We start from the raw sequence: 26,733 nt of genomic DNA, 5'->3' as shown, positions 1-26,733 counted from the left end.
GCTGCCAGGGATGCACAGGGGGATTGCTGGGGGTTCTGCAGGGACAGGGGCTGCAGCCAGCATCCCTGGGGGTCCCTTACAGCTCAGGACACTATGTGATTCTAATGCACCAAAATACTGCCTTCTTTCAGATATATTCTCTGACAAGATATTCCTTAGAGTAAAACATACTCAGACAATTATGGAAAGCACAGTATAAAGCTGCCTGGAGCTGCAGTGATCCCGGTGATAGCCCTTAATGACTACATTGTTCAAGCACTGTCAGTGAAACAGGGCATTTTTTAAAGCAGTTGAGAATTTAAGGATGTCCTTTACTGGTTAACAGGTAATGCTTACACACATGGAAATCTCTCTGATCCCAGGACAAATATTTCCAAGTCCTGCCACCAATGAAGGACAGGAAAGAATGGTAATCCTGCTAATGGCATTTGGTTACGTCTTCAGATTTTTTGTTAAACCATATTGAGCAAATAAAGCTGTGCAAAAGTCTCTTCAGGCTATAGCAGAACTGCATGGGTTTTATGTAAAATTATGTTGGGGGTTGGTTCTTTCCCTTTTCCCTCTGTGGAATTTTCCCCATTGTCATGCTAAGATACCTGTTGACTGGGCCCTGGTGACAAGGGGGAGGGGAGAGAAGATGGAAACCCCGTGAGATTCAAACAGCCAGAAGAGGAAGTGGAAGGCTGGGCCTCGGCCCATTTCCCCTGCGGAGTTCGGATGAGAAGGACGATCGCCGCCTCTGAGCCATCCCTGCCATCCCAGCATCAGGAAACCACTACCAGACCCTGCCCTGCTGCCTTCTCGCTGTAACCTGCCATCATCCAGCACTCTGCTGAGCATCGGGACCGACGCCGTGAGCGGAGGGCTCTCTCTCCATCTCTCTCTCCCCCTGGGACAGCTCTGCCATCACCCCCAGCCCTCCTGCAGCTCTGCGGGACCTGCCCGCCCCCAGTACCGGGAACTGCAGCTCAGGGAAAAGGTGCCTGCAGCCAAAAAACACTGGGACTGAGTTACTGTTCTGTTTGTGGGTAATTTCATAGCTGTTGTTGTTCTTGTTTGTCTTGTTAAATATACTAGTAAAGAACTGTTATTCCTACTCCCGTATCTTTGCCTGAGAGCTCTCTTAATTCCAAAATTATAATAATCGGAAGGAAGGAAGGATCACAATTTTTTTTTTTCAGTCCAAAGGGAAGCTTCTGCTTTCCTTGGCAAACACCTGTCTTTCAAACCAGGACAAATTATTATAACAAAATTCTTTAGTTGCAGTTTTGAAAAATGCATCAACACAATGCATGGTGTTTTGCTCGTCAGCATCACACAGGTATGTGGTATGAAATACCTTCTGGTCTTTTTGTTTATTGGTGCAAGGTGCAAAAGAACATAAATGTCCCACAGTCTTACTTTGATTTAATACCTTGAAACAAGAGAACAGGCCAGTAGCATTCAGTAAGTTAAATAGCCACGAGTCACTAAGTGACAGCAGTTGGAAATTTTCTGGTCTGACACACACTGTTCAATGAAGAAAAAACCTAAAGGAACAGAAAAGTTAAAAAGATATTGAGGTTTTTGTTTGGTTTGGTTTGGTTTTTGTTTTTCCTAGCTAAATTTGAATTTTAGAATCACAGAATTATTTGGGTTGGAATGGGCCATGGCAGGGACACCTTCCACTGTCCCAGGCTGCTCCAGCCGCAGTGTCCAACCTGGCCTTGGGCACTACCAGGGTTCCAGGAGCAGCCACAGCTGCTCTGGGCACCCTGAGAATTTACATTATTTACCTAAATATGGATCTGACCACGAAAGTCAGTGACCACCTGACGTTTGGAAAAGATACTTCTTTTTTTCCCTGGACTGGAAACCCACACTGACATACTGGCATCATGCTGTGGAGCCATTTAGAAACACTATTTCAACAGCTGTAATACATTGATCTTAAAATTATTGATACTACAAACAGAAGAAAACATACAAAGTGCACCCTGAACACCACAAACAGTAAGGCAGCTACTTCTGCATAATATCATAGAGTTATTAAGTTTGGAAAAGGTCTCCAAATCCATCAAGTCCAACCTTTCACTGATTACTACCATGCCCACTAAACCATATCACAAAGTGCCATAAAGGGTTTTAATATAATTCTTTCAAATAGTAAGAAGGAAGAGCTCATAAATACATTAATTATTCTAACTTGAAAACATCAGAGAATATTTCCTTACTAAAAGAAAAATTAAAATAATAATATTTATATAAAAATGTGATATAGATAATTTAAATTAATTATTTTTCATAATTAATCTGTGGCAAGATAAGTTACAATTTTTGAGCAAAGCTATATGTCGTTAAACAAAGAGAAAATTTATTTCATCTGTTACTGCCATTGAGGATAAATTTACAAACTTTACTTCCACTTCAGTGCTGGTTGTATTTCTAGCCCAGTTTATTCAGGTAAACAACATTTTCTGCTTTGGTTTATGTTTTGGGCATCTTCCCCTTCAGAAATAAATATTACATAATCTCAGAAATTAAATTGGTTTTTACAGGTAGTATTTACCCCCGTGGGATGCTGCAGTTTAAAGAAACCATTTATCATTTCATGTTCACTTGAATTACTATTCCTCCATAAAAATAGCTGGAATGTCCATGGTACCATGATGATGCAGCCACAATTCCTCATGAAGATATCAGGACAAGTTTCCACTAGAAATGAAAGAGCCTGCAGGGAAGTAAAAGGGAAGAGAAATTAATTTTCCACTAAGCTGTTCTTGCTGTACCTGGATTTCCCCTTCCCACTCAGAGGTGCCCACACAACTCTGCCATTCTTCAATATGTTGTGTGTTGAAAGTTTTTAGAATTCTGACCCAGAATCCCTGCCCAGATGCTGGGCTGTGATGGAGGTTAATAAAAACTAAAAACACTGCTCAAAAACAGATGTTTGGAATTTGAAGCACAAATATAGCTGATACTAAGCAGATAAGCCCAGATTTCACCAAGTCTAAGGGATAAGAGGCAACCAGTCCCCTTTATTCTGATTTGGTTTGCTCACTAGTATTCAGATAAGATAAAAACATGAAAGATCAGGATCTTTTGAAGGATAAATCAATGGCTTTTCATTTTCTCCTACAATACTTGGTTCATCTGTGTATCCAATAGAAGGGAAATATCATACAGAACAGGGATTCCAGGATTCACTACCAGTTGCTTCTTTAAAAAGTAAGGTGGCTATCAACAATTCTTTATAGACCTGAGTTTCAATGACTTTTCATGAAAATCATGCAGCAAATTAGAACCCACTGGTGTATATAGAGATTCTAAACTTCTGGGGCTGGCTCGTGGACAAGAATGGGCCACAGACATCAAGACAAAGTCCTGTTTCAAGTAGTCACTGCATTTCCAGGATACAAAAGAAAACTAACCTGCAAAAGTGAATAATTACCAATTAAAATTATAATTAATAAATGTTGTGCCAATGATCTTATCAGTCCCCTTCACTCAGACCATTTTTGCCACACGCTAAAGCAAAAAAGCAATTAACAGCAATGATGGGCGATGTGCTATGCAAGGGAACATCTTATTTTATCAGTACTAATAAGTCTTCAAGATTATCAACACTGACCTTAAAAATTAGTAAAGAGGCATTTTTACACCATCCACAATTCATACAAATGAAATGAGATTTGGGTAAATGCCTCACTGGAAGGGCCTAAATAAAGGTTTCCTCATGGTGTGGAGCATGACAAGTAAAAGTGAGTTTCTTAAATACTGATAATGGGAGGGCAATAAACTCAGTTACAGTAAAGGAGAGAGAAGGAGCTGATTTCTGCTCACTTTTGAGTAGCACCTTTGCAGATTATTTTTAATTTTCAGCGATGATCATGTAACTTGCAAAACTATTGTACAGAAAACTTCATTATGTGAAATTCATAATTTGGGACACTGATAGATATGAAGAGTATCTGTCTGTGTGCTAAGGGAATGCTTAGGAATTGTATTTTTACACTTTCAATGGAGGACACTGCAGTGAGCAGAATGGGATCAAGGGTTATGTGAGCAGTGTTTCTGTGCAGTTTTCCATTACTTAAAAAATCCAAGGAAATAAGGCTAATGAATCATTCAAAGCAATACATGGATGTAACACCAATGCCACTGATACTTGCATGGGTACATGGTACAGAATCACCACTGTAAGAGAGAACTTTCCTCAAACTACACAGGCTGAGGCAGATCACTAAAAGAGAATATTTTCAGTAGTCTCTACACTACTACGGTGTTTTGTGGAGAGCAGACAGCAGGATTTTATGAGTGGCCAATAAAAATATTTCATATTTATGCATTCCATAAGTTACAAGAAAAATAGGGAAACTCAAAAGTTCAGTCAAATCTCTTCCAGGGATGTTGACTCCACCACTGCTCTGGGCAGCCTATTGAAATGCCTGACAACCTTTCCAGTGAAGAAATGTTTCCTTATAAATAATCTGAACCTCCCTGACACAATTTGAGGCTGTTTCCACTCATCCTGTCGAGGTGGAAGTAAGGTGATAAGTATGAAATCAGTGTCTAACCTAAAATCATGATCTGCTCGAGGTATGACCCCAAACCAGTCAAGGCTGGTCAGGAGCTGCCTCTAAGCAGGTTTTTCAGCCCAAACGAGGTGTAAATGGCTGGAGTTGCTGATCTCTCAGGTCTTTTCCAAACTTTAAATTTCTATGACTCCAAAATCTGGAGTGTCCATTCTCATCTCTGCTCTGTTCTGCCTGGGATTATCAATTGAAAAACCTTGTGAAGTGAGGCTTCTAATGAGTATTTTGCCACTTCACTGATGTCATGATCTGGTTCTTACATTCATTATTAATTTAGGTGCTTCATTCCAGCATTTCTTGTCTGCCAAGGGCAGATTTCTGACAGGTCTCATATCACCCTACAAGTATCAAAACAAGGCATCTCCTGGAAACATTAGGATTTCAGGAGGGTTTTTATCTATGTAACTTCCTATAGTAAATTGAAAGGGCAATCTTTGGATACATTCCAGTCCAGAAAGAAGTGGGGACAAGACCAGCAAAACCTCTGGTCTAACAAGGAGCAGAGGGTACCAAGACCTGCCCCAGTCCTGTCCTGCTTGGAGGAGAGCTGCTGCCAGCAGAGCCCTCAGGCTGGCCAGCAATGCCAGGGGTTGTTTAGCTTGGCTCTTGCTCTGGCCAGCCTGCTGTAATTAGGCACTTTCTGTGGATATCACATTTCTGTGCCACTGGCCTTTTTCCTCCCTTCAGGCTTGTTCTCATACCTTCCATATGATTTTATGAGGCAGCTCCTTTTATAAACAAATTAGGTGTTAGAAATTAACCACCCACCGCAGGCCTGCCGGTTGTCAGTACTTTGACAAGAACCCTCAGCTCTTGTAAAGTGTGATGTGAAATCCAGGAAGGATTTTTGAGGATGTGCAGTTCTCCCCTCTGTCCTAGTCTGCATTTTAGTCTTGTTTTATTGCTCTAAAGTGGTCTCATGACATATTTATTGAGAATAAACAGGAGTGTGTCGTTGAGCAACCTCCTGCATGTTTGATTTCCAGAGGTATCTCCATCCCATTTGTTGCCCAGCCAGAAAAATATCTCATAAAGGCAGGGCCCAGGAGAGCAAGAGGGGGAGAACTGATACATTTTATTGTGTCACACTCACCCAACTGGTGTTTGGAGGGCAAATCAATAAAAGACAGCTCTTATATATGGTTATATTTGATTTACTACTCATGAACTATTATCCTGTGAGAATAGAGTACCTAACCCTGCTAATCATAGCTGTGCTTTCATAATAAAATGTATGTAGTAAACCCACACCGCTTCAAATTAATAAAACTAAGCATTTACTTTGCATAACTTGTAATTTAATAGTGTGCACTAGGAAAATATCCTCTTTAAAGCTCATGTATCATCCCAGGAAATAGCTAAAGCACATAATTCCCATACCAACATTGCAGCTAAACTTATAATTTTTACACCCAGGAATACTCAGCATATATTTCACCATTCCACATTTATTATATATATGACCCACAAAGATTTTTTAAGCTGAATTAATGACATGCTTTAATGGAAATTACAAATGGAATTAAATACAAACCATATATATATATGTATATATATATATATATATATATATATGTGCAAGATATTACGTTACATTAAATTTCTAATTCAAAGGATGGCCAAAAAGTCTATAATAAATCTGACAAGTCATTCTTTCCTTATATGGATTTGCCACATTAATTTTGATTATTTATATCTTTCTAGAAGAAGCCTAATGAGACATATTACTTAAGTATAGCTTTTGGTGTGACTTCTCCCTCAAACTGTGATTCATCAAACAAGGCACAAATATATTTATTTTTCCTAAAGTATTTTAAGTTCAAGATGTTGAACTGACTATTTATCATTAAATTTGTGAAAATCACATAGAAATGTTATCTACTTTAGAGATAAAATAGAAAGAAAAGTTTTGCTTGGATTATATTTTGATATTGCTGTTTTGCTTAAGGTGAGTAATATGAATGACATTTCAGAGAGAATGGGTTAAAATCACAAATGGAACATCCCAGACAGCAAGGACCAAACCTGTCTTGGCAAGTGTTGAGTTTCACACAAGTTGGGACAGTCAGGTTTAGCCAGATTAAGCCTAAAGGATTACAGAAATCACATACAGACAAAAATTACCCATAAATACATAATCAAAAGTTTACCAGCTTTTCTGTTCTTTGTGTTTCCATGTCTGGGTGCAAACTTCCATTATAAATGAATACTTTGAAAGATAATGGCTTAGTTTGATTTCTACCTTGAGCCTTACATGAGAGAAACAACACTAGAAAATGAAAGCCTCAGGCTCATGAAAAAAATAATAAACCTTCAACTGACTGTCAAAGTTGGTCCTAATTTTAAAGTTTCCTATTACAATCCTTGTCTGACAGTAATCTAAATATTTTAATTACTTGCTCTGTTAATAGCAGCTTACAGGCTCAGAGCAGTGGACTATCCACTCCTGTATGCAATGCTGTGACTTCTAAATTAGAAAGCAATCCTCTGGTCTGCTTGAAATTAAATTTATTTTTTAATGAAATTTTCACCAAAATCCTTCATCAGAGATCTCATACATTGAATGTTGGAACATTCTTTTTTCTGTTTTTTTCCAGCAGACTCATATTTATCTTTGTCTCACAGCAAAACCATGATTAATGAACTGCTCATTGTCCAGCTTGGGTCACCTGAGATGTTGGATATCTTTCTGCCTTATCCAAGTCAAAATTACAGTTCTTTTCCCAAAAATCTTCAAAAATTTACACTATCCTACTAAAGCTTTCTGCTTCTTCTAATTGCATAATCAGACCTGCTTTCAGATTCAGCTCATCTCATTTATTTTTTCTTTGCATAATTTCTTGGTACATGGAGTCAGTTCCATGAAATTGGTTAATTCTGTCCTTCTAATTTTCTCTCCTATACACATAATATAAAAACACTGAAGTGTAGGTGACATTTTATTCTGCTCCTCTCCTTTCATATCTAGACTGAAAATATCAGGATTTATTGGATGTTGCCACAAGACACATTTAGGTGCTACTGTAAAACAAAATGATTCATTGATTCAGTAAACATTTACAGCAAAATTACTTTTTGTAGCATTGTCAAATCAAAGAATCAGAGAATCATAGAGGATGCTGAGCTGTAAGGGACCCCCAGGGATGCTGGCTGCAGCCCCTGTCCCTGCAGAACCCCCAGCAATCCCCCTGTGCATCCCTGGCAGCGCTGTCCGAACGCTCCTGGAGCTGCGGCAGCCTCGGGGCCGGGACCATTCCCTGGGGAGCCTGGGCAGTGCCAGCACCCTCTGGGGGAGCAGAACCTTTCCCTTAAAACCAGCCTACCACTCAAGTGCCTGCAGCTGTCTCTCCATCAGGGTAAACACACACCAGGAAAAGCATTGAAAACCACACAAAATACTGAATTTAGCATGTGCGTGTGCAGACACTGAGATTTCACACTTAGAGCAGCCCAGACAAGTGGATATCTTCATGTGGCAAGCTTCCAAGGAATGCTGCTGTGGGACAGGGATAACAGTCTCTGATTCATGTTTCTTGAGGACGGGACTTAGCTGGCCATTCCCAGCATTTTCATGCATCCCTAGCCCAACAAGATTACTGGGGATGAAGCAACACCATGATGCAGATAGAATTTTTTAACCTATTAATAGCTGAGCTGGCTGGTGTTTCTTGGCAGTGATCAGTTTTAATGTAGGAAATACATGGGCTGTGGAAGCAGAAGGCTTAATGACCAACGTTTCAAAATCCAGCCTCTGGTTCCTTAGCAGTGTTCCATGACCAGTATGGGCTCATGATAATTTCCCTTGGGTTAGCTAAGAGATGATGTTCATTATTGTCAGTGCTGCACCAAGTGACACAGGGCATGTGGCATGGGGACAACACAGAGACAGTGAACAAAAGGGGGATGCAACTCAAGGACTGTGCTTCTAGAATACAGGAGAAGCTTTTTCTTGCTGTAGTGAATCCATGTACAATCATTTAACCATATAGCTAAATAGTCACTGATACTTGCTAAAATAGTACCCTCCTCTCTCACAGTGTCCAGTCACCTGGAAGAGGTGACCAACCCTGCAAAACAGACTTTGTCAAGCCACTTCCCTCCTGGCCTTGTCACTCTGCTGTTCTTTCAACAGACAGCAGCTGAGTTCATATTTTTGCTCAGGTTGCGCTCGGTTGCGGGGTGAGCCCGCCTGCAGCCACCCTGCAGCGGTGGGGACATCTCTGGGCAGTGAGGACAGCCCTGGGCAGAGGGGTCAGACCTGAGCAGACAGGACAGCCCCGGGCAGAGGGGACAGCTCTGGGCAGAGGGGACAGCCCTGGGCAGAGGGGACAGCTCTGGGCAGAGGGGACAGCTCTGGGCAGAGGAGACAGCCCTGGGCAGAGGGAACAGCTCTGGGCAGACAGGACAGCCCCGGGCAGAGGGGACAGCTCTGGGCAGAGGGGTCAGACCTGAGCAGACAGGACAGCCCTGGGCAGAGGGGACAGCTCTGGGCAGAGGGGACAGCCCTGGGCAGAGGGGACAGCTCTGGGCAGACAGGACAGCCCTGGGCAGAGGGGACAGCTCTGGGCAGAGGAGACAGCCCTGGGCAGAGGGGACAGCTCTGGGCAGACAGGACAGCCCTGGGCAGAGGGGACAGCTCTGGGCAGAGGGGACAGCCCTGGGCAGAGGGGACAGCTCTGGGCAGAGGGGACAGCCCTGGGCAGAGGGGACAGCTCTGGGCAGACAGGACAGCCCCGGGCAGAGGGGACAGCTCTGGGCAGAGGAGACAGCCCTGGGCAGAGGGGACTGGCTGCTCCCAGCCTGGCACAGACCACAGCAGGGTCCACTTAGCCCTATTCCCAGATCTGACTCCCAGTCCAACAGGCTCCAGCCCCACGGACTCATTTAAAACACAGAGCCCTGATTTGTGCTGCCAGGGCTGTAATAAAGGACAGGCACTGTTTGCAAGACCTTCAGGGGAGACTGGGTGAATGTAGAGGGAAAACACCTCAGGTCCCAGACCTCGTTTACATGTGCAGGAATCTAACATTAATGCCTGAGGGCATTAACATGCCTAAGTCAGAGCTCATTTTTTAATAATTTAACGGCACAGTCATACAACTACTACTAAGTAGTTTATTGCTTCTAAAATGGCTATTAACATTGCAGTAATGGATGTTATTAAAGTCATAAATATCCCACTTACAATGCTCATGTCTCACCAAAGTTTCAAAGATCAGATGTCTCATTCTTCAGTCTGCTTTAACAGCATAAAGGGATTTTGGTGGAAAGTCCTACTTCTGCTCCAAGCAGAAACTTTATTGTTGTTGGAGTTTGATACAGTGATGAAAGAAAACAGCTCAGAGATGCTGACTGCAAAACTGCAGCTGAAAATAAAGAACTTTCACTCTTTCTCTTTGGGAAGTTGCTCTTTTCGTGACTAATTCTGGGACTGTCTGAAAAGTAAAATTCAAAAAGAACAGTGCACAACTTCTATATCTGCTTTGAGTGAAATTTTGTCTTCCCAAAGTCTGTCATGGATTTTAGAAAACAGGCAACCCTGTGCACAACAATATTTATGTTAGTTATGACCACAAGGCACTGCTGTCCTTTGCTATGGATGGAGATGCCCATGGAGCACTGGAGTACCCAGTATGGATTCAACCCCTTCTTGAGGGGAGTGAAGCTCCTGTGTGCTCCAACACAAGCAAACAAGCTTCTGAAAAGCAGCCCAAATGCTACAGGTGAGCACTGACCCCTGACAGCGCTGAGAAAGGTGTGAAGGTGGGATAGGAGAGGGAACCCCACAGCCCCACTCACACCCTTAAAGAAAGTGGCAGCTGTCCCTGCTGCCAGGGAAGAGCTGTTTTACAGGACTATGGCATCTCATTCCCAAATATTCCCATTTGAATCAGTCCCTTAGTGAAAATTAAGTTGGAACAACCACAAATTTTAATTCAGTTTTGCTTACATCATGATATAGCCTGTCTAGACATCTCAAATCTGAAATGCTGTTGCTATGCAAAACCACAACTGTACCTATCCACAAAATCTTCCAAAAAAAATAAATTAAATAACTGTGTATTGCTAGCATGTGAAGATTGAACCAATTTTAAAAGTATTCAGGACCAAGATGACTAAATTCCTATTCATTTGTGTCTGGATCTGGTTTCCACACAACAGCAGAAACAATATAATTTATGGAGCACACCATTAAAGATGGGGAAAATTATGTGTGACAAACAGCCAAAGGCTGATCATTTAATCTGGTGCAAAGTATTGCAGTAACCAAATGCAAATCACTGAGCCTTGGTGTGCATTTGAGCCATGTTACAACACTCTGGAGTTCATAGTTTCTAATTTTTAAAGTAGATTATAGCTGCCACATTGTTAAAACTTTACAATTATATCTGAACAATGAATTCTATTATTAATAGGATGGTTATGGCCTGTGAATATTAGATGTTGTTGTTTGTGATTTGCACTTTAAGAGGAATTTTAATCAACTTTACCATTCTCAAAAAAAGTCTGGTTTGCATTTAAATAAGCATCCTTAAAAATTGATGTTTTGCTCAATTATACAATGCCTCATTCTGGAGCCTTGAAGTAATTTATTATCCAGGCTCAGTGAGCAAGGAAGATGTATTGCACTGTACTTAATCTTATCAAGTTTCTGCTGATTTTTGATGACAATATCTGTTTATCATAATTATTACGAGTTGTCTAGGTTAATAAAACTTGAAAAACTGTGTGGGAATTAAACCAGTATTGAATGCTGAACTTACAATTTGTGTAAGGCTGCCAGATCCCAGCTGTCCTTCATGGATCTGTGAAGCCATTTATGTCAGAGAATCATGGAATGGTTTGGATTGGAAGGGACCTTGAGGATCACCCAGTGCCACCCCTACCCTGTTCAGGGACACCTTCCACTGTCCCAGGCTGCTCCAGCCCCAGTGTCCAACCTGGCCTGGACACTGCCAGGGATCCAGGGGCAGCCACAGCTGCTCTGGGAATTCCACCCTGTGCCAGGGCCTGCCCACCCTGCCAGGGAACAATTCCTTCCCAATATCCCATCCATTCCTGCCCTCTGGCACTGGGAGCCATTCCCTGGCTCCTGTCCCTCCAGCCCTTGCCAATTGTCTCTGTCCATCTTTCCTGCAGCTCCTTCAGGCCCTGCAAGGCCACCCTGAGCTCAGCCCAAAGCTTCTCCTGTGCAGGTGAACAATGCCAGCTCTGCCAGCCTACAGTCACAATAATTTTCTGCACTGGAAGAAATGTTTATAATCCCTTGTTGTACTGGTTCCATCCCATGCCATCATCTTTATGAGATGCTTCCTACTGGAAATGCATTCAGTAGGATTGTTTCAAAAACTGACAATCTAAAGATTTTTAAAAGCTAAATCTGGATTTAATGCACTTTTCAGTGGATGCAAAACACAAATTACTTTCTGTTTTTATTTGGAAAGAATTTAAAGCACTTGCTGTTTCAGATTTCTCCAAGGGTCTTTTGTGATCTGAAATAAATGCCCATGTTTGCCACATTCTTTGACACAGAACTACACTGCTTTGCCCTAGAATTAAATCTGTAGGCAGGGACCAAGTTCTCAATCCAAGCCCAGGTCAATGGTACTCCAAAGGAACAAGAATGCCCACAAAGCTGTTGCACAGTAATGAAACATGGATAAAATACACTTCATGTATTCCAGCAGTAACAATAAAGGCTCATGAAATTCCCAATTAAAAATGGGAACAAGAAGGTTGAGAGAAGGTTGAAAAAACTACTCAGTCAGCAGTGCATGTTTTCACTTGGAATACTGATCCTATTCCTGACCTGCCTATGGTCCTGCTGCTGCTGCCATTAGTGAGGCTGAAAAGGTCAGGATTCCCTCTTTTTGGCTCTGGTTCTGAGTATTTTGGGACCATTCTCGCCTCATTCTCAACTGTACATCTCTCAGTGATAGCAGTGGCCATCTGTGGAGATACGGAATGACCCCAAACTTCCAGGGTAAGGCATGGAGCTCTCCACAGCAGCCACAGGGGTAATGCAATTCGGTATCTGTGCTGCAGGAGCAACTCTGGAGTTAAAGAAGTGACAAAAGCAACGTTAAGTAAGTTCATAGCAAAGCCAATAAACCATATAATGACAAGAGTTAGTGCTGTTCTATTTCACAGTTCAATCTAATGGGAGCTTTTTTTACTCAAAGGTGGCCTTTATTGATGTTTACAGATAGACTTTACGGCTTATTTGGCACCGGGAGAGTGTCGATGTGTCTATCTCAGTTCCTGCTCAGCAATGCCTGGACCACGAACTGCTGGTTTTAGTACCAAGGAGGAGGGAAAAAAGAGAGTCTTACATTCCTGGATCAAAGCAATTTTAACTTAAGATAATTGTCTTGCAATGATTGATCTAGTCATGTCAAGATAATGAGGTTTTTATGGTCCTGAGGAGGATTTAAACCAATTTCTCGACGGATTCTGATCTCATTGTTGCAGCTTTATCACTTTTAATCTCAATACTTTTATTTGAATTTGCTCTACAAAATTCAATATACTTTTAGTTGACAGCTGAAGACACAGAACAGTCTTTTCACACTAAGTTTTCCTGTGTTGCAACTGTGTTTTAAATCATGTTATCATTACTCTGAACAAATGCAATTATAGAGTTGTTTTGCTACTTTAGACAGAGAATACCCAGTATAATTCCTCCAACACAATAAAAGTACTTCTTAAAAGAAAAAGTAGTAGCCCAGTTTTGAATAGAAGGTGGTTTTAATTATTTGGCATCTTTAATTATTTGGTAGAAGACCATTTTTGATAAAAGATATCTAAGGCTTGTGTTATTCTTCAATATAATCTCCTCAAGTCTCAGGTTTAATAAGCCTTTTTTTTTTTTTTTTTTTTTTTAATTCTCTAAGGCAAAATGGTAATTACCACAAATCTGGTTAAGGAATGATTCATAAAATTTGTCAGTCAAAACCAGTTTGGGGCAAAGTCCCCTCTGCTCTGCCCACAGAAACTTGTATCTTCTCCCCCACAAACAAGGGAAAGTACTCAGTCTACTCTTCTAGGATTGTGCTACTTGTTGTATTTTCTTTTTGGCTCTATCATCTTTGATTATTTTTAGTTCTTAATCTTATTACTTCACACTTCTGTACAGCTGAGCTGAATAAGCTACTTATCCAGCCTCTAAGCTGAATCTATCCTGATCGTTTTGAATTTATTTGCTCTGTTCCTGTGTATTTACTTTATCATCCTTTCTCATTTCTATGTCATTGGCAAATTTGGGTCAGTAATTTATAAAGTAAACAAAAATGGCCCTAATGCTGCACTTACTAAGACATTCTTAACTCCTTCCTAAGCTGTTTCTAAATTTGCAATATTTGTTCTTTCAATCAAAAATAATTCCCTGGAAATTCACGTACATTTCTGTAAGGGAATGCTTCCCTTATTTGTAGATCAAACCCTTCTAAAATCTACTTTAAAATAAGCACCACATTTCTCTCTTTCTCATCAGCTGAATATGCACTGCCACCTTCTCCAGAAGAAAGACAAAAGCCAGAAGTCTCTTGGCATCCTAAGCCAGCTCCATCATGGGGTCCTTTTAGTCTGGGCAAATCACTTCACCTCCCTTGCCACTCTGCAGGGAAGGAATTCACAATTCTGGGCATTATTTTTCACTGAGCACTCGAAGGGCTCTGCAGAGTGGTTAATGTTTCACACAGAATCACAGTTTCTGTGGTCTCCAGCCTTGGAATGCATTTGTTCTCATTGTTCTGGCTCTGATGGCTCCATACATTCTCATTTTCCCATCATCAATATCCCCCTGGTCTGCTCCTGCTTAAATAAAACATTCTGCCCCAGGTGATAGGTGGGGAGCCAGTGGAAAGATGCTGTCACTTGACTGGCTATGACATATTTCAGAACATTCTTTGAGAAACTCCCTGGTGCTTCCAAATATCCAAACCATATTAAGTAAATATATTTACAGCATAACTCTCAAAATACATCTTCTAAACTAACATTAATTTTGCTTTCAGTTCAGAATGTGTTTTTTTCTATACAATGTTCTGAGTTCAGTCTTCTAATGTGGGAGTTAGCACTGAATGCAAGAAGTTTCTCTGTAAGAACAAATATCCGCAAGACTATCAAGGCTGCAGATTGAAAAGAGAATTTTAAAGCCTTATTTCTTCCACTCAGTGCCAAGTGTATGGAGAATCCCAAGCATCAGTTAGCATCACTTTTTCTTCATTTTTTGAATTGGATTCCTTGTAAGAGAACATTGCTCAGCTCATAATGTGAAACATCCAGGCTGCCCATGCTGCATTTGGGAGTGAAAAATGTAAGGGCCACACAGCTTCTTGGCACAGAAATTTCCAATCAGTCAACACTGACTTATTTCTGAGCTTTCCTGGGCACCTGCTTGTCAAATAAGCAAGACAGAAGTATTTCTTTATGGAAGATTATTTTTGTACCAAAGTTTGTTCTTAAAGGAAGACAAGTTTGTTATTTCTGGAGGGTAACAGTGTGATGACACTTGGGTAACACACAGACAGCCCAGCTGTCATGGAATCATAGAATGGTTTGGGTTGGAAGGGACCTTAAATCCCACCCAGTGCCACCCTTGCCACCACCTTCCACTGTCCCAGACTGCTCCCAGCCCCAGTGTCCAACCTGGCCTTGGGCACTGCCAGGGATCCAGGGGCAGCCACAGCTGCTCTGGGAATTCCACCCTGTGCCAGGGCCTGCCCACCCTGACAGGGAACAATTCCTAATTCCCAATATCCCATCCAGCCCTGCCCTCTGGCACTGGGAGCCATTCCCTGGGTCCTGACACTGCAGCTCCTGAGGAATTGTCCCTCTCTGGGTTCCCTGCAGCCCCTCAGACCCTGGAAGGAGCTCTGAGCTCTCCACACAACCTTCTCCTCTCCAGGCTGAGCAGCCCCAGCTCTCCCAGCCTTTCCTCCACAGGGGAGGTGCTCCAGTCCCCCAGCACCTCCATGGCCTCCTGGGCTCTCCAACAGCTCCATGTCCTTCCAGTGCCCCTCACCATCACTGACAGGAGGATGCTGTCCACACCAGTGCCTGGGAAGTCATCTTTCTTTCCTCCATGGACTGATAGCTGGAATAACACCAAATTCCTGTACAGGATCAAGGGCATGGCTGCTCCCTTTAACGCCTACCATGTGGGTGCTTAGCAGGTCCATTACCTGCAAATAACTCTAGATATCCCACTCTCTTACAATTAAATGAAGGTTAATTGATAGGTATGCCACACAAACTCATGCTGGGTGGCCTTATTCAGGGTGCAGGATTAAACCAAGAAATAAATCAAGGCTACAAATATGTGCAGCACTGACTGCTCAGTGTGAAAGTACAGGCAACTCCAGTCAGATAATTCACTGTAGCAGCTTGGCAGCACTCCCCATTACTGTATTTACGTGTGTCTAATCCCTGGGTTATCAGCAGAATGCTGTTCAGCAGCAGCACAGGCTGCACATTCACGGAGGTATTAGCAAGAGCCTGCTGCCTTGTTCCAATGTTTTGAATTACAGCAGAACTCTCCTTCTGCTTTTTCTTGTATGAAGGTCACCCCAGAGGCTATTTGGATTGCAGCTCCATGTTGGTGGTGGGAGCCCTCAGAGGTGTGAGTGGTATGGGTGGAAACACAATAATCCCTGCATGCCTGGGTGCTCCTGTTCAGAATGCATTCAGCAGGCTTCAGGATTAGCTACTTTTTCACTGAGGGGTTTTTATTTGACTGTCTTGGGAGAAATGGTGGAAAACACAAGCACTGATGAAGATTAAATGGAATGGAGCTGAGCCTATGCAGCAGCTCTGGAGGTACCACATCTTCTGGTTGCTGGTTCATACAACCAGGGCAGTAATTCCCCTCCTCTGGAGACTCCAGACTGCTCCGTGCAGAGCAGCTGAGAGGGTCACAGCCCTTCCCTGCCCTGCTGCACACCCATATTCCTCTCCTTTTCCTGACAAACCATCTCTCATTTCTGTCCAAGGGCCCAGTGTCTCTCCTGTTTTGAGCGTTTTGAGCAGATCCTTGATGTGGAAGTTTTGTCTCACAAGTGCTGGGGAACTGCTGCATGCAGTTTATGTTAAAGAAAGTCAAGGAATTCTGGCACATAAGGAGGTGAGAGATGGATTTCTGATACTTAAAAGGCAGACAACCCTTTGTCCCAACAAACCCAGAGAACATTTTTGGTGAAAGCATTCCCCCCACCTTGGTGTCCCTTCCAGTTTGAGCTTTCCTGAGAGCTGTCATTGACTGGACAACTCAGGACCCACCCCTGCAGCCCCTGGGGACCCCACAGCCATCCTCAGCCTCCAACCCTGCCCACGGGATGTCATCAATAGCACCCAAAAATACTTTGTGTCTCCTACTCCTGGTTGGACTGGGAATGTGTCAGCCTTGGGAACCTGGCTCCTGGGCACAGCACATCCTTCTGGGAGGAAAATCACCATTACTGAGGAGTTTTAGGTGCTTGTTACTCTATGTTCACTTAAATGGGCTTGCCATGGTGGTGTCTCTTACAGCTTGATTATTCCCCTGCCAAATTTATTGGGATTTTTCTTCATTAATAGAAGTTTACAATGTTAGAAGCTCAAAAAAGAGCCAGGGAAACGAAACTTCTCTTTGAGAAATAGTGTTGTAATTTCTCATATTTCTAAAGGTACCATTTACATAAAAATAAAAATAAAAATTTTCATTATTTTTTCCTGAAATATTTTAACATGTTTTTTTTCCCCAAAATAAAATATTTCCTTTACCAATACCCTTAGCAATTATAGTCAAAAGGGAAAGCTGTCTGTGTCTTGAGGCTAAATTAAAAATAGCTCCTGAAAAGGTAGCAGAAACGTTTGCATGAGGAAGTCAGTAGCTCTGTAGGATAATGGAGCAATCAAAAGGGACCTACAGGGACCAGCAAACCTCTCTCACTGAGAAACAAGCTACTTCCAGCTCTCCTTACTGGTTCTAATTTTTTTAGGCAGATTTTTCTTTTTCCAAAGCCTTCTGAGGCCTGCACAGTTCCAGCTGAGAATCTAAAACATCTTCCTATGAGAAAGGTGGATTAATGCTAAGGAAACACAGAGGAGAACACAAAATGAAGTGCAGGAAAACACCAGAAAACAGAGCTTCTTAATTTGAAAACTCACTGGGTGCTCCCCTCAAATTCTTCCTAGAATGGAGACAGGTCTTGCAGTTCAGAGTTCAGCTTTCCCAGTCCGAGCAGTGGCACTATATGATGGCCAGCCTAAAGCCAGATGATGCCCAACCTAAAATGAGGTGATGGCCAGCTTAAGCCCAGGTGATGTCCAACCTAAACCCAGGTGATGTCCAACCTAAAATCAGGTGATGTCCAACCCAAAGGCAGGTGCACCCAAAGGCAGAGCAGCAGGAACTCTGCCCCACGGTGATGTCCAGGAGGAGGGGATGTCCAGAATAGGCTGTGATTGTCACAATTAACAAAAGCATATGTTAGTATGTGGCTATCAGAAGATGCCTCTGCCCAAAGTAAGGTGCAAACAAGACCATATGGCAAAGTCAATATGTTAAATACAAGTCAGATTTTACGTAACAGTGTTGTATTGCACATTCAGTTTTATAACGTACTGAAAACAGTTTGTTCTGTTTCCCCTTCTCGTGTTCTGTAGTGTGGTTTATCCCTCTCCTTAACCCCTCTCCTTTCCCCCCACCGGCCAGCCCTGAGTGGCTGTGACCGGGGTTCCTTTGCCCCTTACCAAGGTTTGAAAATGTCCCGTGTTTCAGACAATCCCTCTCTCTCTCCCTGGAACCCTTCAGGGTAATAAACTTGGATTATCCCAGGAAGGAGAGCCTCCTTTGGTCTTTTTCCTTTGTCCATGCTGGAAAACCCCCTCATCTCTGACCCAGAGCTAGCCGAGGCAGGTCAGAGAGACCAGGGGGATTCCCGCATAACAGTACATGAAAGGAAGGGAAGGGAAGGGAAGGGAAGGGAAGGGAAGGGAAGGGAAGGGAAGGGAAGGGAAGGGAAGGGAAGGGAAGGGAAGGGAAGGGAAGGGAAGGGAAGGGAAGGGAAGGGAAGGGAAGGGAAGGGAAGGGAAGGGAAGGGAAGGGAAGGGAAGGGAAGGGAAGGGAAGGGAAGGGAAGGGAAGGGAAGGGAAGGGAAGGGAAGGGAAGGGAAGGGAAGGGAAGGGAAGGGAAGGGAAGGGAAGGGAAGGGAAGGGGAGAGAGAGATTTGAGCCCTTTAGTCCATTCTTTACTCCCTGACAGCCACAGTTTAGCAGCCCCACTTTCAGAACAGGACAGGAAGGGGAGGAACCTCTGGCTGCCCCAAGACTGGTCCCTGTAGACAACACCCAGCCAAAGTTCTCCAAACCTTCAGGCCTCACAGACTGAAACCACAGGGATCAGCATGTCTCCAACAGGTTTTTGCTCTTGAGGACATCTGACCAAGGCCCTCTGATTCAGCACAGAGGACTCAGCCTTTTCCAAAGGCTTTGTCCAGACTCAGCCTTTGAGTGGCCAGAGCACTGTGTCCCGTGGCAGCCCAGGTGGAGGTGACCATTAATTTAAATTGTTTATATTTAACACAGTATAAATTTCAGCAAGGAATTAATATGTTGGCCAAACCTATTTTTTTTTTTAATTTTACAAAGATTTTACAAAGAAAACTCCAGGAGTCTTATTAATTAGACCACGAACAGCTTTCAGTATTAGTGGACAAAGAGTAGCCCTGAACATGTTACATCCCTGGAACAGCCCCAGAGATGAGAGGCAAGCATCCTGCCCTTTTGAAAGCAGGAATATTTTGTAACACTGTCATCAGATACAATTTCTGATGTAGGGTTAAATAACCTTTACTTTCATCCCTCCAGTTAAAAGATGAAAATCTTTAAAAAGTGAGACTTCCAAAGAAATGTAGATACAGTGTATTCAGTACTGACATTTCAGAAGATTTTGCCCCACCAGTGGAGACAGCTATTCTCTATTACCAGGTTTCCTGTCACTCATGTTGATTAAAATTGATAAATACTGCAATCCACTTGGGGTAGGCTAAAGGACACAAAAGGAAAATGTAACTTATTCGAAAAGGACCATATTCCTTGGGAAATGGAAAGCACACCATATTTTCCTGCATTTCTGTCATAGTTTGGGTTTGCCAATTTTAATATATCCACCTTCTGTTGTGAAATAGAATTAGGAGCAAAAGCAAAGCAGGCCCTAAAACTCAAAAGGGGATAAAGAAAAACACAAAGAAAATAATAATAAATTCAGAACAGATCTTCAGACCAATACCTTGTTCCCCTTTTCACACTTTAACAACATACAGAGACACTTCAGTCAATTCCTTACTTAAATAATGTTTTTCAGTTCACTTTAAGGAGAGGGGTTTCTTCTTGTTCAGCTATAGGAATCTTTTTCAAGAGAGGAAATAACCAGTTTTCTCCTGACTCCACTTTCTTCATGAATAGCAGTCACCCCAGACTCCACAATCGTGAAACTCCTCCCACCTTCACAGCCTTCCCAGAGCTGTGCTTGTGGACTGTGTCAAACTCATGGGGTATTATTACTCTTAAGGATGAGCTGCTCAAAGGCAAAAGTTCTCTTCAGCTCTCTTCTTTCTGTTCATACTTTATTCCCAGGAGCAGAGAACCCCTTTTTCCTCTTGGGGCAAAGAATCTTCCAAACACTTCATTTTCCTGATTTTCCTGGTTGGAAACGGGTCCCAGAAGCCTCCTGAGCCCACCCCTGCCTGCCCTCGGGCCAGGTCGGTGTTACCTTGTGTCCTAGTTTGAAAGACAGATGTTTGCTGAGGAAAGCAGAAGCCTCCCTTTGAACTGAAAAATGGGATCCTTCCTTCCTACAGATTATTATGATTTTGAAATTAAGGGAGCTCTCAGGCAAAGATATGGGGGTAGGAATAACAGTTCTTTACTAGTATATCTAACATGACAAACAAGAACAACAACAGCTATGAAATTACCCACAAACAGAACAGTAACTCAGTCCCAGTGTTTTTTGGCTGCAGGCACCTTTTCCCTGAGCTGCAGTTCCCAGTGCTGGGGACGGGCAGGTCCCGCAGAGCTGCAGGAGGGCTGGGGGTGATGGCAGCGCTGTCCCAGGTGGGAGAGAGAGATGGAGAGAGAGCCCTCCGCTCACGGTGTGGGTCCTGGTGCTCAGCAGAGTGCTGGATGGTGGCAGGTTACAGCAAAAAGGCAGCAGGGCAGGGTCCGACAGCAGTGAGGATGGCTCCCGCCGCTGGGAAGGCAGGAATGGGTCAGAGGCGGTGATCGTCCTTCTCGTCCAAACTCTGCTGGGGAAATGGGGCGAGCCAGAGCCTTCCGCTTCCTCTTCTGGCTGTTTGAATCTCACGGGGTTTCCCTCTTCTTTCTCCTCCCCCTTGTCACCAGGCCCCAGCCAACAGGTATCTTAGCATGACAATGGGGAAAATTCCACAGAGGGAAAAGGGAAAGAACCAACCCCCAACACCTTGTGAGAGGCCAGAAAAGAAAGAGAGTTTTTCCTGGGGTTTACTTGCTTCAAATGTGATTCACGGAGTGAACTGACTTCTCCAATTGGTTTCTCAGACCTTCAAGAACTAAACCAGCCTCCAACTGGTCCCATCAATCCACAGAGGAAATTCTCATGGAGAAAAACTTCCTAGTGTGCCCTCTTCCGGGTTTTCCTCCCCATTTTCCTAGAAACGATATACACTTAGTAACTGTAATTAATGGAACAGTGCTCTGCAAGGACAGAGCAGCATGAGACTGAGAAGGCAGCAGTTTCTCTGCATTCACACTATTTTGTTTATCAAATGTGGACAATAAATGACAACTAGACTAGCTGGTGAAATTTGGGGTGTAGCAATAGATGCATCCTAAAGGAACATGAATCTCTCAGGAACTTTGGGATTATTTTTGGCAGACTAAAATTTTTTGGCTGGTTCAAAAAACAAACTGTTTTCAAAGCATGCCATATATTCTTTTTGGATATTAATATGCACAAGACAAAAGATCAGTTTGATATAATTCATAGGGTCAAATCAGTTATAAAGATTCTGATTGCTGTTGCATATGCATTATTTTTAATCTTCTCAAATCTTCAGCAGAAGTGCATATTAATTTCATAATTAACATTAGAAAATCATTGACTCCTGTTTTCTATCAAGGCAAGGGAAAGGAGCAACAAAATCACCTATGGAGAGGAAAAGCTACTTTTTTCCCCTTTTAGTATCAACAAGCAAAAAAGTGTTGTGGCAAAATTTTGGAAAAGATTGGAAAGAAAGGAATCCAGGAACATTCTGTCAATTATGAGCTTCCATTAGACATCAGTGGAGATAAACTGAGGGGAGCACAGGAATGTCCAGGAGAAAGACAAATCACAAAATATATTTTAGGAAACTTTTCTTTCTTATCCTGCCAAATTTTCCAGAAGAATACTTTTCTAGCTTGACTGAATATTGCAATTACAAGATTAGAAAGGACAAAATGGCAGAATCCAAGCTGGATTTCTTGAGGGGAAAAAACCCCCAAGCTTGAAAGTTAGACAAATTTGCTTTATAAAAGAAGAAATGCAACTCTTGGTAATTGAATTAAATTTTCTAGTTAAGGAAAAAAAATCTCATATTTATAATAAATTATTAATTAAATTCACTCTGTGACTATAAAAGTATTTGATGGTCCATCCATTATTTGGATAATAATATTAAATCTACTGCCAGCAGAATATATTGATTTAAACTACTGGGGTTTTCAAAAAGGCCCACAGAGATTTAGAACTCAAAAAATTATGTGGATTTGGAAATTCTGAGCTAAGCCCAGCTTGCATTAGTATTTTAAGAACATCATGCATGCATTTACCTCTCTGAGCTTACTGTTTAGCTATATATTTCCTTCAGCAGCTGGAGTGTTTGGAAATGTAATGTCATAAAACTTCATGAAATTTCTGACAAACCACAAAAGAAAGAAAACTAGTCCCACTCCTGTATTCCTTTGGAACAAAGCTGAGGGGTTGTAATAATGAAATTATTTTTAAAGTACACAGGGTGCCAGAAGTAACATTCCTCGCAGTCTACCACTGCAGAATTCTAGCTGAGAAAACCTAGATACCTTTTACAGCAATTTTAATGCAGCTACCTTGGGTCTACTTATCTGTTTGGATGCTTATCCATCATAAAAATCACAGTGCACAGAATCAGATTACAAACCATAATGAGGATTCTACATATGTGGCTACCTGTGCCATTATAATTACTTTAGTCAGAAAATCTTTCAGTGTTAACAGGGGGAGAGACTCCTTTAGAAATGCTGGCATTTTTCTTTAGACTTTAAAGAGTTCTCAATAAAGAAACACAACATGATCCCAGAATCCCAGGATCAGTGACACTGGAAAAGCCCTCCCGTCCCATGGAGCCCCAGCCGTGCCCCATCCCCACCTTGTCCCCAGCCCAGAGCTCTGGGTGCCACCTGCAGCCCTTCCTGGGACACCTCCAGGGATGGACACTCCAAACCTCTCTGGGCAGCCCCTGCCAATCCCTGAGCACCCTTTCCATGGGGAAATTCCTGCTGCTGTCCCCCCTGAGCCTGCCCTGCCCAGCCTGAGGCCGTTCCCTCTGCTCCTGTCCCTCTTCCCTGGAGCAGATCCCAAATCCCCCCTGGCTGTCCCCCCCTGTCAGGGACTTGTGCAGAGCCACAAGGTCCTCCCTGAACCTCCTTTTCTCCAGGCTGAGCCCCTTTCCAGCTCCCTCAGCCCCTCCTGGGGCTCCAGCCCCTTCCCCAGCTCCGTTCCCTTCCCTGGACTGGCTCCAGCCCCTCCAGGGCTCTTGTTCAGAATTGAAAGGCCCAGAACAGGACACAACCCTCAAGGTGTGGCCTCAGCAGTGCCCTGGTCCTGCTGGTCACAGCACTTTTGATGCAGGCCAGGTGCCATTGCCCTTTTTGCTCTCCTGGTCAATACTGCAATGATGCAGCAACAACGCAGCAAAGGATGCAGCAATGTAAAAACAGTCAAGGTCACATTTCACACAGAACTATTTACTTCCTTTTCAAAATAATTAGATTTTTAACATGTTAGCCTAGAGCTTTTATGGTTTTTCATATCATAATTTTGGTCATGAGCTGCAGTGAGAAACACCTGATAACTGTCATCAGCTGAAAATGGTGATGGGCCTCTTGCAGGTTTTTGATGAGGCAAAGTGGATTACTCCTTAAATCGGGAGAAGCCAAGGCAGAAAAAGAAATTACTGCAAGATATTTGAGTTCATATTATGGCATATTTTTAATATTAAAATAATGGCAGCTCTACTAGCAATTGTAGCAAGGTGCAATTTGCTTAGGTTTTCCTAGATGCAAGCTTGTTTCTAGAAGAAACTGCTGTCTTACACAGTGAGTTTATCTGGCAAGTTCCGTGTAGTAAAAACACAGAGGCTTTTTTTTCTAAATTAGCATACAGCAAAAAGAATGCAAAAAATTCCAGGGCTGCAGGCCAGTGGTCTGTCAAAAGAGTCTGAACCCTTCAGATCACAGAAGCAACATGAAGATCACCTTGGGTGCTCAGAAGCAATTACGACCTTGATAACTGCAGATGAAATGAAGCAAAATGTGAAAAATTTATCTTCATGTACACTTTTCTACATAACAGAATGGCCTCCATTTATCTTACTTCTTTCTCTGTTAGACTGATTAGTTAACTGGCTTCAGAAGCAAAATATGAATGATTTGACAAATTGTTTCCTTTGACTTTTGCAGAGTCCAAGTGTAAATACCTGATTTAACATTTAATCATTTAAAACATCAGATCTGGCTGAAGTTAAGATGTGAATATATTACCCCCGGTGTGCTGTCAATACATAAGAGAGGAGCTTTACTTTTCACATGTACTTTAAGAGCATTATGAGGATAAATAGGTATCAGCACCTTAATGTTATCCTACATGTCACCATACTGAATTCAGACACAGGAGCAACACACAAATCCATTTATTGTTTAATTCATTAGAAAACACAGAGGCTTTCAAGGATAATAAAGGAAATCCCCTCAGTGCAGGGCATAATGGATGTAAAAACATAAGCCCTTCTCACCTTTACCTCCAGTTAAGGTAGTTACATCTGGATTTTAAAAATACTTGGCCAATCATCACCTGCCTTCATTTTTATGTACAATCTCTTTGAGGATTCCCAGTCTACATCTCTAAATCATATCTTTAGAGACATGAGTTCAAATAAATCCTGATTATGTCAACAGAAAAATAAACATCTTTGTCTCATGACAATACCAGGCAAGCAGTGGCTGCATCACTGAATATAGCAATCAGTAAAATTAAATTATCAGTGTTTGCCCAAGACAGGTTATAGGGACACACAGAAGTCATGACTGTTTTAATTTTTTTGTGTCTCATTTTGAGATGTCTCAAAAGACCTAATCAGGCAAACTTTTCAGCCCTTAAAAATTCAAATGTTTCAGAGATAGTCTCAAGCATAAGCACAAAGCTATTAAAAATCCTTCCAGGTGTATGAAGATCTTTACCTTCTCTTTCAAGTTATTATATTCAGTTGTATAGGTTGTTAAATTTAAGTTTTTGCTTGTGTTTCAGGCTCAGAATGACATATAATATTAGATATCTAAACATTTTTAGTCAGGTGTTGATGAACACTTTCAGCCTTCTCACTGATCAGTTGAACACCAAAGATAAACACCTCCCTCCACACACACCTTCAGCAGGTGTGGACCCTTAGTCTTGGCATTGCCCGTGCTTCCAGAAGTCTCTCTAATGCACAGGGAACTCCATTTGGGTGAATGTTATGGTAGATTTTATCAACATGTGCTCTGTGTCCTGCTGCTTGGTGATATCATCCTTTATTTATTACCCTTAACATCTCTGCTCCTGAAGAGTTAAATAGTCTCAGATTCTATTCCTGGCTCACTAAGAGTCTCTCAAAACAGGAATTTAAAAAAAGGTTGCAACCCTATTCCTCCAATCCCTCATGCATTGTCAAAAGAGCTATTAAAAATCTGTTATAGAAATCTACAAGCTGTCTTGGAATGATCTGGAGCTATGCTGTGAATTTAACTTACAAAGTAGACGTTCCAGTCTGATTGCTCCAGCCTGTGGTTCTCTGTATCATAAACTGAAAATTCTGTTTCTGTTTTAGACATTTTGATCTCAAGTCCCCATGAGCACTGGAAACTGGGCTGACCAGACAGATATTTTCCAGGCCTGTGTTAATTTCTTACAACTGTATCTTGCTTGTCCAATTGCTTCTCCTCTTGATCTCTTGCTATTTTTGTTCGCTGAAATTCTTTTCCCTGACATTTTTAGTTTCGATTATCTGATAGTAAAAATACCCAAAACCCCACAACAGTCAATCTTGTCTTGTGCCCCTTGTACAGTCTGACTTGTAATATTTGTATGCAGAGCTCTGACTTCCAAAGCTGTTCAAAGGGAAACTCTTCCAGATGCAGTGAGGTCCAGGGATGGCCTGGAGAGCAGGAGGCTGGACTTCCCTCCCAGCTCACCTTCCCTGCAAGAGACTGCTAGAAAATTATTTGGTGCCCTTCTGACTCTGCGTGCCTGGCTCCAGGATCTTTTCTTGGAAGTCCGTAAGGACCTGCATGGATTGGGTTTCTTTCTTTCCACTCAGAGTTTGTCCATGACCTCACTGCAGTGTTACTGGGCTGAAGCACTGAGGGACCTGTGGCATAAACAGAGACATGCTTTAGTACTGAAAACAAGCAAATGGTGTAGCACCTTCCCAGAATCCATCTAATTTGGAACTTATTTTTTCACAAATGACATCAATAGAAAAGTTCATAAAACAGTACTTCTAGCATGAGACACAAAGAAAGCTATTTCAATAAATACAAATACACAAACACACACACGTTCAAGATTCTTTTTCCCTTCTTCCCTGTCAATTTCTTTCTATTTTTGTCTCTTTTTCTATTTTTTTTCTATTTTCTATTTTAATAAAGCCCTAAAAAAGGCTTCCTTTTACTTCAGAACAACTTTTTATTATGGAAATATTAACACAAGCCATGAAAATTGATTTGGCAGCAAAGATGGGGTGGGCAAAATGTAGGTACATTCCACCATCCTTTTCTTTTCCAGTTCCCCAGGATCTCTGAGTGAGTCCTGGGCTGGGCCAGCAGCAGTGCTGATTAGGGCTGGCATTCTAAACTGAACACA

This window comes from Cinclus cinclus, chromosome 11, assembly GCF_963662255.1.
Source record: "Cinclus cinclus chromosome 11, bCinCin1.1, whole genome shotgun sequence".
In the NCBI taxonomy this organism is placed as follows: domain Eukaryota; kingdom Metazoa; phylum Chordata; class Aves; order Passeriformes; family Cinclidae; genus Cinclus; species Cinclus cinclus.
Note: the sequence above shows the minus strand (reverse complement) of the source record.